This window comes from Mytilus galloprovincialis, chromosome 2, assembly GCF_965363235.1.
Source record: "Mytilus galloprovincialis chromosome 2, xbMytGall1.hap1.1, whole genome shotgun sequence".
NCBI classification, from domain to species: domain Eukaryota; kingdom Metazoa; phylum Mollusca; class Bivalvia; order Mytilida; family Mytilidae; genus Mytilus; species Mytilus galloprovincialis.
In genome coordinates, this window is record NC_134839.1 from 20,928,272 (window position 1) to 20,941,187 (window position 12,916).

At 32.6% G+C, this 12,916-nt stretch overlaps 1 long non-coding RNA gene across 1 annotated transcript; it reads left to right on the forward strand.

Moving 5' to 3' along the window:
* On the forward strand, nt 1-3,213 carry LOC143063090 (uncharacterized). Its single transcript, XR_012974936.1, has 3 exons — nt 1-508; nt 2,024-2,259; nt 2,900-3,213. It is a non-coding gene; the product is annotated as an uncharacterized LOC143063090 (long non-coding RNA).
* Nucleotides 3,214-12,916: the final 9,703 nt, after the last annotated feature.

Consider the following 12,916-nt stretch of genomic DNA (forward strand, 5'->3'; position numbering starts at 1 on the left):
TAAGTTGGATCAAAAAAATTGATTTAAACGGCAAAGATAAAATGTAAAATTATATAAAACACGAAAATTGAAATCCAATATATCATCATTTCCTTTCCATATATTAGTATTGAATCAACTATTTACTGGTGAATTACATTCGGATTTCGGTCTAAGGTATCCGCACTTGTCTCCGGAAATATTATACCCACGCAAGTTGTCAACATCCGTTTTTAACTGGTCAGGGTGTTCTTCACGATCTCCATGGAAGATATTCACGCTTTCACTTTTTGCTCAGATAACAGAACATTGTAAATCTCTAACTACAAATACTGACCAAAATGAATCAAATTCGAAAGCACGTAGGATCACGTTTCATGCCGATTGCAAGTTCTCTAAAAAGGGGGGTAATTTCAAGGCCCCAAAAAGTGCAAAATATAGGCTACTGAGGCTATACGAATTTCAATGAACGTCTCGGGTTCAACTCAAAAGTGGGCCCACTTTTACTGTTGGCTCGGTTTTATACCAGGTATAATATTTCATTTGGAAAAAAAATATTTGTGTCCCTGATTTCATATATGACAATTATGTGTACACCAAAATGTATTATTCCACTGCATGTTGATTTTGATAGCAAAATCAACATTTGATTGGTTGAAACTTTGACACATGACGTCGAACAAAACTTCATATTCACCTCTGACATGTCGGGACTAAATCGTGCGACATTATGCGCGGTTTATGTACATAACGTCTTGAACTTCTTATTTTCTAAATAGCAATAGCAAATATCATTATCGTGTTCAAATTTATTTCAGACGTTAAAACAAAAATAGTAATTAAATAATCAATGTTTATCCGTACTGTTTATCAATATGTATGTTGTGTTCAGTAATAAAAACAAGCCGAATAAGTCTGAAAAAATGCTGGTATGCAAACTAATATTTGAAGTTCAGATAGTATACAAAGCTAAGGCAGTGGAATAAAACATTCATTTCCCTTGGCCTCTGGAGATATGAAAATTTGTTCACTCTCGAAAAATCATATTTCCCTCGGGCAGAGCCCTCGTGAAATATGAATATTCTTGGGTGAACAAATCTTCATATCTCCCTCAGGCACGGGAAATAAATGTATAATATTTATAAAAATTAAATCTTTCATAAACATAAAATACTAAAGGAAAGCGTTTACAGGCACAGGCTCCCCTTTCCCATATACAAAAAAAAATTAGATAGCCATGCATCCTCTAAATTCATTTCTCATATTTTAAAAGAAATTTACACATTGAAATTAACCACTGAATCACCCACCCATTTTAGAGCTTACACATTCATTAGAATACATGTATCTCCTGACCAGGAATTATTACAAATTTAATATGCCTGTACAGATTCTTTATATCCATTATGTTCATGATGTTATATTATTCCTATAGGCTATAGTCATATATATACAACTAATCATGCTAATTAAAAATGATAATGAATCGATAATCCATTGACAATATTAATTACTTTCAAAAAATGTACTCCAACTTACATTTGTAATTAATATCATAATATTATCAAATTAATGGTGTTATGACAGTGGTGGTTCATGGATTCAAATTAAAACTAGGTTGTGAGTGACCCGAAAATGTATAAAATTTCAGCTTGCATATATTTATGTACATTATTATGATATGTTTTCTTTGCCTGCAACTTTTATGTATTGAGCAGAAATTTATAAAAATAGAAATATAAAATTGAGAAGGGAAATGGGTAATATGTCAAAGAAACAGCAACCCAACCAAAGAGCAGACCACAGTCGACAGCCACCAATGGGTCTTCATTGGAGCAAGAAAATATGTTTTCTTTTGGTAATTTATTTGACAAATTTGTATTCATGTGAAAAAACTATGTGAATTAAGTTTTTTATCCTTCATTGAACTTTTGATGTCGTCCCTAATAACAATGCAAAATTAATTAAATTAATTAAATTTTGCTTTGAATAATTTAGTCTAATAGATTTAGTAATTGTATGTACATTTGCTTTATATTTACAGGATGGAGAAAGATGTTCACTATGAATCAAAAATTCAAAACAGAGGACTTTTTAATATATATCAACAAAAACACTATCAGAACATGTACATATACATGTATACAATGTATGATATACATACAGCAAGAAAACAGTAATCAAAAGGAAATGGAATGTCAAAGACGAGTAATGTTGAAAGCAAAATTATTTTGTTTAAAATAGAAAACAATATGACTAGAATATATTAACATGATTAAGGTAAGTAATTCAAATCTGTCTGTTCAGGGTAACACCAGTGGGTTTATATTTACAATGCGCTATGATTTCAATCCCACAAATATGAAACAAAACATGATGGACATTATAAATTAACACTATTTTGATAATGAAAAATATTTTACATTTAACAGTCCGACAAGAAATTGCCAATGGAATAAATTTGGAATGGAAGTTAAAATTTATAGTTTATAGGTCCAAGAATCATACACAGACTTTTAAGGCCAAATAGTATACTTTTAATAGTTTAAAGATTTTATACTACAAGTATTATCTATGCTGTATAATTTCAAGATAGTTTCATTTGGATTTAAAACCTAATTTCAAGAATGAAGGGTACAGTAATTTAAAATTCATTTATCATGTTTTTAAAGATTAAAAACAATATAAGGGAATTAACTCTTACATGATGGGCATCTATCCATGAGAATGTCAGAAGTGTGTTAATAAACTTGAACATTTTTTCAGATAAGAGAATGACTTAAGCAGACCATTATTGGGTCAAAAATGCCCATAACAATGAAATATAATTATCATTTATCATTACTTTTTATCAACAAACTTAATTTAATAACAAAATAGCAAACTTAATTTAATAACAAAATGTTTTTTTTATTTTCAGTACACTGTCAGCATGGTCAGAAGAATAATTTTACTGGAGGATGAAAATTTTGATACCTGGAATCAGTAATGTATATGAAAATGAAAATGAGATATATTCATGTACAGAATGGTAACCAAGGTGGTTCAATTGTTTATTAGCAGACATTTTTGTTGAACTTATGCAGGATTGAATAAATGAAACTTAAGCTGATTATGGGCTCAATGTGTAGTAAAAAGAGGATTTTGAAATATGCAAGATTCATCAACATTAATTATTAAAATGTGCACAAGTGAAATGTCACCATATTTAGAAGAAAAAAATCAGATTATTGACTCAGTTGTTTTCATGAAAAAAAAGTTTCAAAGCAATATCACTGTTGTATAATTAATTAGATTCCTCATTTTTGTCGAGCAACCTCTACAAAGGGAAAGTGATCCGGCTGCTTTGGAAGCGGAGTTAGCTAACTACTCAAAACCTTTATATCTTTGAAGGTTGAAAACCTGGATGCTTCATCCTTGGTATATAGATGCCTCATGTTAAGAAGTTTTCGTCAGTCACATGTCCAATGTCCTTGACCTCATTTATGTTTCAGTGACTTCTTGAAAAAAAAGTTAAGATTTTTTGTAATGTTAAATTCTCTCTCATTATAAGTAATAGGATAACTATATTTGGTATGTCATAGACTCATACCTTGCTAGATCCTCATGCCCGTCAGACAGTTTTCACTTGACCTCATTTCATGGATCAGTGAACAAGGATAAGTTTTGGTGGGTCAAGTCCATATCTCAGATATTATAAGCAAAAGGTCTAGGATATTTGGTGTATGGAAGGACTGTAAGGTGTACATGTCCAACTCGCAGGTGTCAACTGACCTTGACCTTATTTTCATGGTTCAGTGGTTATAGTTAAGTTTTTGTGTTTTGGTCTGTTTTTCTTATACTGTAAGCAATAGGTCTACTGTATTTGGTGTATGGATTGATTGTAAGGTGTCCATGTCTAGCTGACAGGTGTCATCTAAACTTGACCTCATTTTCATAGTTCAGTGGTAAAAGTTAAGTTTTTGAGTTTTGGTCTTTTTTTCTAATCCTAATACTATATGCAATTGGTAATGAAACAACTCCTCACCAGATACTAAAGGACTAAATATAGATCTCCGACAACCTTCAACATTTATTTTAGAAGAACCAATAATGTATAGGAAGCTACATATATAAAAGACCTCTAAATAACATGACACAAGACGACCTGAAAAGGAATATTCTGGGTCTGTATGCAAAAGTGAAATATGTTTAAAAATAAAAGCATATGATGCAATGGATGCAGATAAATAAATAGTCAATCCAGAAAAAAATCCTACTATAGATCTCTAATGTTATGGTTTATCAAAAAGTTGAAACAAACTTTTACATACTTCATTCAAATAATTTACATTAAACAAAATAACAAAAAAAAAAAAAGATGAACAGATACTGTTGAATGGATATAAAGGTAAAGCACCTAGGACAGACAAGTACTAGTACAAACACACCAGGATTTTCTTCGAATTTTCACCACCTAGTCATACATAGAATAGCAAATGGTCGTCCCCCCCCTTTTCCCCTATGCATAGATACATGTATATTACTATATATATATGTAATACTACTATAGTAATTATAAATAATCATTTTCCCAAGAAACTGCAGATTTAAAATATGTAAAGTCATGATATGATTGAACCTTCACTGCAAATCAAAAATTGAGAACCATAAGCCCCTAAAAATTACGCATGCCTTTTATAAAATTAAAAGAGCCCCCCCCCCCCCAGCTTTTGACAAAAAGAAACAAAACAAACCCAAACACATAACGTAACGATAACTGTATCAATGAACGAAAGGAAAATTATTAAAGAAATCGATATGACCAAACAGATAAGTTGTTCATTTTAAAAACTAAGCGGTAACAATATGCACGAAATTATAAATCTTTTCTCAACTTTAAGTACGATGTCAACAAGTCAATCTCATGATGATGATGTAGTAGGCCTTAAACTGTTAGTTTACCAAGTAAGACCTGTTTTGGTATAACGTTGATATGGATTCAACATATCGCATGACTTTCTTGACATTAAGATAAACAAAATTGATACAAAGAAGAAAAGACTCCAACTTTTATTGATATTTTACGTTGACATTTTCGGCGCCGGAAATTGACAACGTTGATCTATGTATTGACACAACATCGGATGGGGTCGATTCCGGCATATTCTGTTAAAAAAATCAGTAGCACTTAAAATTTATTGATGTCTTAAAATATATTCATTTTGTTTCAATGATATTGAGTTGATAATTAATTTCGAGAGATGAATAGCTATCGTGTACTTCAGAAACAAGGGGAAAGGAGGACCACGCCCCCATAGTGGGGACATACAAAATAAAGATGACCGTTCTCCATTTCTACTCGATAGAAGTGTCTAATTTTTTCATAACATCTGCATTATGTACCAAAGATTATAAAATGAAAGTATAAAAAAAATCGAGGCGGAGATTTTTTGGAATCAGCTAATAATTATAGAAGACAAATAGACGTAATAGAGAAATAGGCGAAAATGGCCCCTTCTTCAATTTCGAAAAAAATCTATAATTTTACAATTTATTGACACAAATGGATATTTTTATAGGGGTTACATATATAAGGATTAAGCTATTCTTGATAGTTGAATAAATATTTACTTTAAAAACAGAATCTTTCCCAATTTCTAATTCTACCGGCCATGCAAGGAAAAACCTATAAAAAATTGAGACCCCTACTTTAAAATGGGTACAATTTTTTGCCCTAATATGGACACCCCTTTTCTTTACGGATTTCGATGTGAAAAACTAGCGAAATTACGATGTAAAAATTTTAGGGTAATTGAAGGATAGGCTTTTTTTTGTACCCCTTTTCAATATGGCTATTTAATTCTACAGTGCAGAAAATCGAAATCCGAAATTCTATGTTCACATGTGAAAAAATAAGATTTTCTTTTATTTTTTTGTTCAAACATGAAAATAATAAGTAAACTCATATATTTTTCTCTTATAAATGTGCTTACAATCAACACCATTTACCGCCGTTACTTTGCTATAAACGAATAATTTTTTTTTACAAAAGCGCGCCATTTTTCGGCTGACGTCGGCCGACGCAAAATAGTCCAATTTTCGGCGTAGGACTACTGAGCGCCGCCGAATCACATTTTGGCCAAAAAGGCACTTCCGGTTGTCCTACTGAACGTCGTTATGGGGAACACATTAGTATTATGACGTAACGTCATTGTTCGTAAAATATTAGTAGTATGACGCAACGTTATTGTTCATGTAACTACTAAGCATTAAGCTTGGCGTCAAACACTTTTATAAATTTTCTTTCTAGTTCTTTACGGTATTCTTCTGTTGGTTCTGTACATTTGAAGAACGGGAAAAATTTGAATTTTCCTCCCGCACAAATATCTAAATGTTCGCTCAACGGAATTTGTCTGTACTCGGGTTGCCGTATTTGCTGTTTATGGATCCTGACCCGTTCACACACACTATTTCCTGTTTGACCGATGTAGTTTTCTTTACAGTTGACACATGTTATACAATAGATTACATTTTCTGATTTGCAAGTCATATTTGCGTTTACTGTAAATTTCTTACCGTTTTTGAAATATTTCGTACTGCCTATTTCTAAGTAAATATAATTGTCTCTGGAACATACTCCACAGCGTGAATCGCCACAAATTTGTACGGATGATATCTTCTTAACTATATCAAATCGCGCTTTTGTAAGTTGGCGTTTCAAATTTTTATTTTGTATTATGTGTGTGTAGCCTCAGCGTCAATACAAAGATATATTAGCAATGCACCGAAATATTTATATTTGTTTCAGTGTTCCAAACCAATATAATAGAAGAAAAACTTGTCTTTTCTACGATGTTTATCCGACTAGAAAACGGAGCTTTTTCACTTATTTCAGAAAGCAATTGTTCTCCCTCCGTGTCATAGTCGTGTGCATTTAAGTATAAAACGATATAGCTTTAACCACTGCAGTACGTGTTTCTGGTTTTTCTGCACTCGAGACTGTGGTCTTTTAATATGAAATGCGCCAGTTGTTCTGTATATGTGACGTCATCAGGCAAGGTCGCTTTTTTTTATGCCGTCACAATAGGATATCAGTTCACGAGAATGTGACGTCATCATTAAATTTCGACCAATCATTTACCAAAAACAGATATTTCACTAGTGACCGATACAAAATGTGAAAATAACACAACAAATAAAGGAAAATTCATCTTCTTCCCTTTAAAGATGCATTATCAATATGAACATTTATTTTACAGATATAGCAATGCCTTTGAAGAAATATCTTATGTGTCTGTTCCTCTCTGTATCTCTTCACACAAGTTATTCGTTTCCCGTGGAGGATATTCCTAAAAACCAGTCGTCAAAGGGGTATGAACCGGTTAGTTTAGCTCTGTCCGAACACAAAGTAGATACTGCAACTTCACAACAGCAAACGCATCTGTTAGATATTGAGTTTAAACAAGGAAAAGAGCGTGTGTTGTTTAATTCCGACGAGTGTCATTTTAACTTTAACACATCAGATACTCAAAGTGCCAAGAGATATATTGCAAATGAGCTCTTAAAATCAGACGATGTCTTCGCTTTTTACATTTTTTTTAAACGCAAAGAATTCAAATAAAAGATCGAAAGAATATTTTGACGATATAGATAAGCTAAATAGCCTTCAAGAGTGGATCTGGCTGGAAAGTTCGATGACGTTTAATGTTTTGAAATCGCCTATAGATATCGGTGCAATAACGTTCACTATTTCAGAATATGGCACTCGGAATGTGTGGCTCGAATGGACACTACCAGACACATGCGAGGCCCCTCATGGGGGGGTCCTAGTAATCACATAATCACCATTTTTTTGCCAATATAATCACATAATCATTAAATATTTGCTTATCTTTAGTAATCAAATAATCATAAACTAAAAATACAGTCCTAGGTAATCAAATAATCATGAAATATTTGGCTTAATAATCAAATAATCATTAAAAAAACGGCCAAGTAATCACATAATCAAAAACCCCATGAGGGCCCTCACATGCGGTCCTAACAATCCAATTGGTTATTACAACGAATCAAACAGACTTATATCATATATCTTGGAAAACCTTATTGAAAACAATACGATGAAAGACTCTTTTCTTTGTCATCGAAATTTTAATTGCGACACTTCATTTATAGAATGGTGTTGGTGGATTACAACTGTGTGGATTGGCTATGATTATAATTGTTATCCAATAAAAACTTTGCGTGACCAAAATTTTGGTTCAATTTTGATTTCAAAAACCGATTTATCAAAACTTTTAACTTTTGTTGTTGGATTGATAGGATATATGCATCCATTTCTATGGCACATTCTTGAATTCATCCAGTTACCAAAAGATCGAGAATTAAGAAAATATTACAAAATTACTTCCAAAATAGAAAGGCCTTACGGGTACGTTAGGGTACTCCAAAAAATATTTTTCCGTTCTGATAAAGAATGCTATCCAATAATATCCTTTTTTGCTTTTTCAACTTTTGTGGTATTAGCATTCAACCTGTTTAAGCTGTTAAATATTCGCCACGAAATGTTCGAAGAGAACGGTTATGATAATTTTCCGAATGTTTACCGATTTGGAGTTCCAGAATATACAGATATAAGTCGTTGGATTACTTTTCCTATTTCAGTTCTTGCATACTTTGTATGCAACATTTGGATTTATATAAAATATAATGAGTACAAAAATGAGTTTATCATATGCATACCAAACATTATTTTCGGACGAAGTTGGCGTGTGGATCCAGATGAAAATACTGAAAGTACAATAAATGAGGATGATGTGAAGCCAGGTGAAGAAAAAAGTAATAGTACAATGAAAAAACTCAATGCGAGTGAAAAACTGGTTCACCGATTCACATTACTATTCAGCAAGAAGTTCTGGATTTTAGTTTTAAGGAAAAGCTATAAACCACCTAAATGTTTGGAAAATTTGGGGGATTTGGGGAATTATCTTTACTTATTTGTATTTTTTCCAATGATAGTTTTGGTATTTATCATTAACAGCATACTCAACATGGTATTTTGTACTCTACCGGCTCTTTGGTTTGTATTTTTGATGCCTTACATCTTATATGATGAATACTTCTCTAAAAGTGAGACTTCCCATACATTATTGAATGAAAATAAATCACTGAATGTAAATGATTCAAACGACGAGAAAACGCCTCTTTTTAAAGAATGTAAAAGTAATAATTTAAAATTATCCTGTTAAAAAAAAAGCATACTTGTATGTGAACTAGTTCTGTATTTACTTTACCTTTTTACTCTGAGAGAACAAACAGGTTTTTTTATATTTCTTTTAAGATCATTGTGTTATACAATAATTTTCGGACTTATAGGACCTGATTTTGTAATGCGTTTCTTCATCATTGTAATTGCATCACTTGGGTACTTTTTGTCATATGTTATAAATTATATTGATTTATACAGCATTTTGTTGCAGTTAGTTTTTATCATTCAGACAGAAACCAAAACAAAGAGAGATGAAGAAAATCAAAAATCTAACAGCGAAAGCAGCGCAATGAAACAAAATGGTGGAACAAATCAGAAAGTTGAAAGCGTAAGCAGGAATGTCGAAGAAGATGGTGACGTAATAACCGAATCCTTATTCAACTATATTATTGATAACTGTAGCTTCGTTAAGAGAAGTTTATTCCTTTTGGTAGTGAAAACATTTATGACCTGTATTTTTCTCACAGTCACTTTACTGATACTTAGAGACACAGGCAAACTTCAGAACCTTAACCTAAATGAAATCGTACCATTTCTAGTGGTCTTAATTTCTCCTAAAGTAGTTTCTATCTTTACAGCATACAAGACGGAAGACGAAATTCAACGACACAAGGGAGATATTGAAAAGTTGATTAAGAAGTTTAACACTAAAAACCTTTAAACAAAACAATCACATGATATAAACATACAGGGAAACGAGTAATGCATGTTTTTTTTTTTTTTTTTTTTTTTTGTCTTACCGAATTATAATTAGAACAATAACCGTGAAAGAGTTCAGATCAGATACAGAATATTAATGTACTGGTGGTTTAAAATGAATACAAATTTTAATGGTGCAAGTTTTATTAATTCAACGACTGTTTTAAATATCCATGGTGTACATAAAAGAATGTTGTTTAAAAGAAATAAAGAAGCTGATTAAGGAGCCATTAGCCGTAAGAAGTACACACTGACAACACTGTCTCAAATAAAACAGATGAAACGAAAATTTAACAACATGCTCTTAAAAAGGTTATCAATTAAACGCTGTAATAAGATTTATGAATATGGTCTCTCTATCGATACTTATATTGATTTTGTTATTAATAAATTAAAATATAACTTTAAAACTAGTTCGTGACTTACATTTTAGCACTGTATAAGGTAGGGCTTTTCTCGGACTGCGTTCTATGTATTGCTAATTTAGTCTGAGAATTCATGATCTATTGTATTAATTGTCATTGGTCAACTGTGAATCTTTTGCGGCTTTAGTCTTTGTAAGTTTGTTTTTGTGCTTTGTGCACAATCTCATTAAAATCCAGTGGAGGGTAGCGTATCAGAACATCGGATTTTAATGAGATTGGCTTTGTGCAGATCTGATGAGTCAAGTCCATTTCGTCTGATGTTTATAGTTCGTTCGTATTTTGTGATGACACACCACTGATCTTGACTATGTTATGAGATGATTGGGCGATCGCAGACATGTTTAATATAACCACGTTCTGTATGAACATGTCCCAGTCAGAAGCGTGTACTACAATAGTTTTGTTGCTGTATGACATTTTTGATTTCCTAATTATTGTTTTAGCCAGAAAACGCAGTTTATTATGTCTATTGAATATAAGTTGTTTCAAATGTTGTAATGTTGGGCCCTTTCATATAGCTCAAGGAACAACCGTTCATCTCTGAGGGTAGGTGAAGTTTTAGGTTGCAATACAAAAAAAGTTGGCAAACCATTAATTAATTGAGAGTATTCAATATATATATAATGAAATATACACCGTGCATAGAGAAAGCAGTTTCTCAGTTTTACTAAATTAATCCGTGACTAATTTCTGATAAAGTAGATATTACATACAGCTTTGTATTTGATGTGAAAATTGATTAAAAAAATCGTTTTATGTGTTTGAGCTTTTGGTTCTGACAATTGTCAAAAAAAAGTTAAAATCACAAAAAAACTGAACTCCGAGGAAAATTCAAAACGGAAAGTCCCTAATCAAATGGCAAAATCAAATGATTAAACACATCAAACGAATGGATGTAACAATTGCCATATTCCTGACTTGGTACAGGCATTTCCAATTGAAGAAAATGGTTGATTGAACCTGGTTTTATAGCGCTAAACCTCTCACCAGTATGACAGTCGCATCAAATTCGATTATATTACAACGGTAAGTGACTTTCCGTTGAATTTTATTTGGAGTTCGGTATTTTTGTTGTTTTACATTTTTAGCTCACCTGGCCGAAAGGCCAAGTGAGCTTTTCTCATCACTTGGCGTCCGGCGTCCGTCGTCGTCGTCCGTCGTCGTCGTCCGTCGTCGTCCTGCGTTAACTTTTACAAAAATCTTCTCCTCTGAAACTACTGGGCCAAATTTAACCAAACTTGGCCACAATCATCATTGGGGTATATGTTTAAAAAATGTGTCCGGTAACCCGGCCAACCAACCAAGATGGCCGTCATGGCTAAAAATAGAACATAGGGGTAAAATGCAGTTTTTGGCTTATAACTCAAAAACCAAAGCATTTAGGAGCAAATCTGACGGATAAAATTGTTCATCAGGTCAAGATCTATCTGCCCTGAAATTTTCAGATGAATCGGACATTCCGTTGTTGGGTTGCTGCCTTCGAAATGGTAATTTTAAGGAAATTTTGCTCTTTTTTGTTATTATCTTGAATCTTATTATAGATAGAGATAAACTGTAAACAGCAATAATGTTCAGCAAAGTAAGATCTACAAATAAGTCAACATGATCAAAATGGTCAGTTGACCACTTTAGGAGTTATTGCCCTTTATAGACAATTTTTAACCATTTTTCGTAAATCTTAGTAATCTTTTACAAAAATCTTCTCCTCTGAAACTACTGGGACAAATTTAACCAAACTTAGCCATAATCATCATTGGGGTATATAGTTTAAAAAAATGGGTCCGGTAACTCGGCCAACAAACCAAGATGGCCGCCATGGCTAAAAATAGAACATGGGGGTAAAATGCAGTTTTTGGCTTAAACCTCAAAAACCAAAGCATTAAGAGCAAATCTGACAGGAAGTAAAATTGTTGATCAGGTCACGATCTATCTGCCCTGGAATTTTCAGATGAATCGGATAATCGGTTGTTAGGTTGCTGCCCCTGAATGGGTAATTTTGAGGAAATTTTGCTGTTTTTTTGTTTTTATCTTGAATATTATTATAGATAGAGATAAACTGTAAACAGCAATAATGTACAGCAAAGTAAGAACTAAAAATAAGTCAGTATGACCAAAATAGTCAATTGACCCCCTAAGGAGTTATTGCCCTTCAGAGTTTTTTTTGACAATTTTCTTAAAATTTGAAGATTTTCAATAACATTTTCCACAGAAAGTACTGTTACAGATAGAGATAATTGTAAGCAGCAAGAATGTTTAGTAAAGTAAGATCTACAAACCCATCACCATCACCAAAACACAATTTTGTCACGAATCCATCTGGGTCCATTGTTTAATATTCACATAGACCAAGGTGAGCGACACAGGCTCTTTTGAGCCTCTAGTTTTATAAGGTTGCGTTAATTGTTTAAGCAGATTCATCAGTATCTAGTATTGAAGTGTGGAATGTAGTTGAATAAATTGTCATACTTTGAATAATATTTCAAGCACAGATCAGTACATATCGGACATATGAATGCTTAGAGCATCGTCTTCATTGACCAGTGGCGGATCCAGGGGGGGTGGG